Genomic DNA, 6,193 nt, shown 5'->3' with positions numbered 1-6,193 from the left:
ATTCCCAGCACTTCAAATAGTACTGAGCAGGCAGCCCTCAATAAAAAATTAACAATTAAATGAATATGTAAAATGCCTACATGTGGTATAGAGGCTCAGTGAATTCAAAACCGCAGCTTCAGCACGGGCTTTCGAGTTCTACAGACTCAGGTTTGCATCCTAGCTCTCCCATTTGCCAGTAAAAGGATGGAATATGCACGGGAACTCAGCACTCTCTGGTTCATCACCTTTGAAAGAGCCAAACTATCGTGCCTGGTCCTGCCTTGGAATCACTTAACATCTTCCTCTCACACGGTTCCAGCTGCTTCTCAGACAGGAGCTAAGAAGGGAAGCAGTGAGAGCACAAGGCTCACTCCAGTCTGTTTTGGGGATAAAAGAGTGAAGAGCAATGAGACCATTATTTGGTCATGGATACCCTTTGAGCCAACAGTAAAAATTAGGGTAGAACAATAGGCCCCATGCCCGGGAAATAGTTCTCCAGCACTCTGCATCCTTGGGAGTGGTACACCCAAGAGAAGCCACAGTCCCAGTTCTTTTTAAGTGATAATAAAAAAAGAGTAAAGGATGTGTGTCCCAATCACCAGTCTATGTTTTCTTCCATTAAAAGTTAAGAAGAACTTTTTATCATAGACCAGAACATCTGGTGTGTCATGAATCTGACTTTTGAAGACAAAGCAAGCATTGTTTTCGATTCCAGATTTTCGCAAGTCCAAGAGTTTGAACCCATGAAAAATTGCTTTTAAGACGGGAATGAGACCAGAATGACTTATAATATCAAATCCAAATATCTACCATTTCTGCACTGAGCAAGGGCAGAAGAGTTGCATAAAGCTTTTAGTGCCTCAAAGATTGTGACTACATAAATTTGAAATATTAGTCATCAAATATTAATAACACTTGTTGTTAGCAATAATAATGATAATGACTAATACAGTGAAAATGCTAAACTTCCATTCTAGACGCTGTGGAGTGGCAAAAAGAGTGAGAGCACTGGAAATGAGCAGACCTGAGTTCAAATCCCACTTCCATCCCTTACTGTAACTGTATAACTACCAGGAAATTACCTTAAGGAGCTACAGCTTCTTCCTCTGTAAAAACAGTGATAAGAAGACCTTTACGCCAAGATTATTTTCCCACCAAGGTTGAGGTTTAAATTAAAAAACTGAATATAAAAGTGTCAGCTCTATACATTTTTCCTTCTTTCTCCTTAGCCTGGGGTAGAAATTAACATGTGTTTATCTGGAAAACCACCTTCACTCTTTCTGTACAACTCCTCCCTGGCAGCCCTGAAAGTGGGATTACTAATTAGTCAGTGTTTGTGGAAACACTTAGAAGATGAAAGTGCTGGGTGTGGAACAGCACCGTTTACATCACAATACATGAGTTGGCTGCTCCTTCAAGTGGATCTACTTACAGTGTGAGTCCTAACAAATGTGTTCCCTCGTTCAAAAATCAATGTGGAAGTCTTTGGAAAAAGACGTGTGTCTGCCTGCCATGCTACAGCCAGTTCTGTGCAGTTGGCAGGCATTTCTGGAGATGCAATATTATAGATGATCCTCTAATAGCCTGGGTGATGAGAAACCAACGAAAAGAGGTCAAAAGTTTATTTAATTGAAATTTACAAATCACTCTATGTTCCCTTTGGTGACAATTTTTACCAACAAGAAGGATACCTGAGCCATTCTGGTTTCACATAGTTTCTTTGCCCTTGCAGATCTTGGAAAACAGTAATGGAAAAAGAAACTCAATTCTACATGAATAAAAGAAGTACCCCTCAAGCTAGGATTTATAAATCCCTGGGGGAGGAGTGTGATGGCCTATGGGAGCAGGCGGGAGTTGCAGATCTCTAAAACTAATCTCTACTATTTGGTTCATGTCTGCTTCTGGTCACAAGGAAAGAATGCAGCTGAACAGCATCACCCATTACTGGGAATTAATGGAGTTAATATTCCATTTATGGATTTCACAATGTTGGTTGTTTTTACTTTATGAATTATTTTTGTTTAAAACAGCGCCTACAAATTTAATCTTAAATTTTAGTTTAGCATAAGAAATGTAATATTAGATCTTACAGTTCTGTGTAAATTTTAATACAATTACCATCTAAATCATTTAAGAAACACTGTGACCTTTTAAAGATTTTCTTCTAAATACATTACTTGAATTTGAAAAGTACTGTACTATAGCAACAAGAAAGAGGAGGGAAGGGTTTGGTAAACTACAAATTGGGTCATCATTCCTCGAATAATCAAGACTTGGCTGAATGTTAATTCCTGTTTTCTGCAACTCAGCATTGATAACAGAAATCTCCATGTATTCTTCCAGTATTTCATTCTTGCTTCTGAATTATGTTCATATCCACAAATCCCAGCCAAGGACCTATTGAATAATTGTCCCCACATGTAACATTTTCCTGGTGATGTTTTCCTTTCTTTGGTTCTATGAAATACAGAAATGTGTTTCTAATTATTAGCAGAACCACCTGCTAACTGCACTGTATCCTCTCAATAATATGACTCACTTAGCGTATAGTTTGCTAGAACTCAGAGGCATCTTTGACACCACCCACGAAAAATTAGTTCCCAAAGTGACCTCACATAGCACAGGCTCACCTATAACCAAAGCGATCATATTTTGTAAGCCAAAAATCAGTATGCATGACTTGACAGCTACAAATGTGTCTAAAACTGGGTTGTCCTAGAAAATCCAGGACGTACAGAGTTCTATGGCATAAGCCACAGAATCACCTACTAAGTGATGCCCTGATGCTTTCATTGTCTTATTTTTGATAACTTAAAGCAACTGGTTCTTGTCTCCATAGTCTTTATGTTATGTGTGGGCTGAGACCCAAGGATACATCACTTTCTGGAGTTGAATGAGTGTGCAAGAGGTGAGAACAGAAACTGAACCATCTCTCCTGGGAAACTTACCCTGGCTTTGCAGGAAAACCAAAAAGAAATTTCATCCTGTATAATAAGCCTTCTAAAAATCGACCCTTTCTGCAGGCTTCACAGGGTAGGCAAATTGAGAAGAGAAAATGGTGTGCCTGGAAGCCTGGGGAAATGTTCATGTATGAGGCTAGATTTCTATTCTATGTTGAATCATACTGTACTCGCTAAGGGTCCCAAGTTTGAGAGCCTACGCTAATTTGCATGGTGTATAGTTTCCAGTCTAGTTACCCTCTCTTTCCTTTTTAATTGTTTGCTCTGTTTTGTTTAAGTTGGAATGTCAGGAAGCAGAAGAAGAGATAAAGCAAAGAGAGGACATGATATGTATTTGATCTTTTTTTTTTAAGTGGAGGTATAATTGACACATAACATTATGTGAGTTTCTGGTGTACAACAGAATGATTCAATATTTATATACATTGTGAAATGACCACCACAACCGTAAGTCTAGTTAACATCCATCACCTACATAGTTACGAAAATTTCTTTTTCTTGTGATGGGAACTTTTAAGATTTCCTCTCTCAGCAACTTTCAAATATGTAATAGGATACGGATTTGATCTTAAAACAAAGAACAGAAGAATTTTCTAGCATGGCGGTGTATAATGGCAAGGAACTGAGCACCACGCTGAAGAAAAGTTCAGCTCAGTAAATTCTCAGAGGTCTTAGGCACCAGTAAGAGAAGAGAAACAGAAAGTAACACCCGAATTCTGTCCTGTAGGACATATTTTGAGGTGGGAGTGAAGAGGGGCCTGTTCCTTTGTGAGAACATAGGAGATGTGACTGACGGCATCCATTCCTGGGAAATGACAGCAGAACATGGAGCCTCACCTTGGCAGTCCTCAGAGTGACAAAGGAGAAGGAGCCTGAGGCAGAGGCCGCAGCTGGAGGAGGCAAGGAAGAAGCAAGGAGATGCAAAGCCTTAGGCAAAAGGCTCCAGGTCCCTCCTGTAAGCACTGGTCCTTGCTGTCTAACAGAGGACTCTGTTGGTAATAGAAAGTCCAGAGGGAATCAGTCTGGGAAGGATGCTTTCTCCAACGCGCTCTAAACTAGTTTTCTAAAAGCCAAGAATTTCAACAGTTGTAACAAAGAAAGCTAGGTAAATATGCTAGTGCCCTTTTAGGGTGGCCTTTTCGGGCGTGCGTGGAAAAATACTAGGTGAAGTTGTATTCTCAGGTTCTAATCAAGCTTCCTGCCCTCAGGACCTTCACAAGGTATTTCTTTATCCTGACGAAGTCTAGTCATGTGCATGTGATGCTATATCGGGCTCTTTAAAGAACACAGAGCAGGCAATGTCTAATGTGGGCCGCTGGCCTGCAATGGGAGGACACAGAAGCAGAAGGCCTCTTCAAATCTCAGTGTGTCTGTTGATTCGTTGTGTCAGCTCTTGGCCTCTGTAAGACTCCATTCTATGTTCTGCCAAATGGGCTGAACCCTAATTACCTCGTGAGGTTGTGGTTAGAATCAAGCATGACGACTCCCGTGAATGCTCCCGGCACAGAGCAGAAGTCCATACCCATCAGTGGGATTCAGTGCTCTTGAGTGTGAATCAAGGAATTGGCCCTTATTAGAGAGTGACCGTTTTACAATTCTAATATACTGATAAGTCATAGATAATCAGTAGGCAGTTATGGAAAAGCCTTGCTAAACTTTGTTAGGTCAGAAGATCTGAAGAATTAGACTCGAGGTAGCTTTGGTCCCTTTTCCACTGATGACCTTGATGACAAAAAAGAGACATAGAAAGATAAATCCAAGGGAGAAAGTGTTGAAGACCCTGGGTGATGGAACTGTTCTAAAATTAGGTTTGATGATGGAGCAGAACTTTAGTAAATAAAGAGACTAAAACTAGTGAGTTGTACCCTGTGATGGTTATAGTTTTGAGTGTCAACTTGTGGGTGAAAATATCTATTTATTGAATCAAACACTAGTCTACTGCTGCTGTGAAGGTATTCTGTAAATGTGGTTAATACCTACAGTCAGTTGATTTGAAGTAAAGAGGATTACCCTTGATAATGTGAGTGGACCTCACGCAATCAGTTGAAAGGCCTGAAGAGCAAAAACAGGTTTTCAGGAAAAGAAATTCTGCTTTAAGACTGTCACATTGACTTCTGCCTGTTTCCAGGCTACTGGTCTACCCTACAGATTTCAGACTGGCCAGTCCCACAATTACATGAGCCAATTTCTTAAAACAAATTTCTCTCTCTGACATATATGTATATATTCTTTTTCTCTGGAGAACCCTAACACTACACTTAAAACCAACGAATTTCACTGTATGTAAATTATATCTCAATAAATTGTCTTTTAAAATGATATTCTTTAATGATCCCCTTTTTATAAAATTCTAGAAACTGCAAACTCACCTAACAGTGACAGCAAGCAGATCAGAAGATTATAAAGGACATAGGAGAACTTTGGAGGGGGCTGGGTGGATTCACTTGCTTGATTAGCGATGGTTTCATGGGGGTTTGCATATGTCAAAACTTTCAAAGACTATGCTTTCCTTTGTCTTCTTCTTTTTTTTCTTTTAAATTGGGGTATAGTTGTTTTACAATGTTGTGTTAGTTTCTACTGTACACCAGCATTCATTCTGGTGCTGTATAGTTAGTTTCCTTGTGCTATACAGCAGGTTCTCATTAGTTATCTACTTTATACATATTAGTTTATACATGTCAATCCCGATCTCCCAATTCATCCCACCCCCCTTCCCTTACCTTGGTGTCCATACGTTTGTTCTCTATGTCTGCGTCACTATTTCTGCCTTGCAAACAGGTTCCTCTGTACCATTTTTCTAGATTCCACATGTATGTGTTAGCGTACGGTATTTGTTTTTCTCTTTCTGACTTACTTCACTCTGTATGACAGTCTCTAGGTCTATCCACTTCTCTACAAATGACCCAATCTCATTCCTTTTTATGCCTGAGTAGTATTCCATTGTATATATGTACCACATCTTCTTTATCCATTTGTCTGTCAATGGGTATTTAGGTTGCTTCCATGACCTGACTGTTGTAAATAGTGCTGCAATGAACATTGTGGTACATGTCTCTTTTTGAATTATGGTTTTCTCAGGGTATATGCCCAGTAGTGGGATTGCTGGGTCATATGGTAATTCTACTTTTAGTTTTTAAGGAACCTTCATACTGTTCTCTATATCAAGTTACATTCCTACCACCAGTGCAAGAGGGTTCCCATTTCTCCACACCCTCTCCAGCATCTACTGTTTGTAGATTTTTTGATGATGG

Source organism: Phocoena sinus, chromosome 6 (assembly GCF_008692025.1).
Source record: "Phocoena sinus isolate mPhoSin1 chromosome 6, mPhoSin1.pri, whole genome shotgun sequence".
NCBI lineage: Eukaryota > Metazoa > Chordata > Mammalia > Artiodactyla > Phocoenidae > Phocoena > Phocoena sinus.
The sequence above is the reverse complement of the archived record's forward strand: the minus strand, read 5'-3'. Positions refer to the sequence as shown.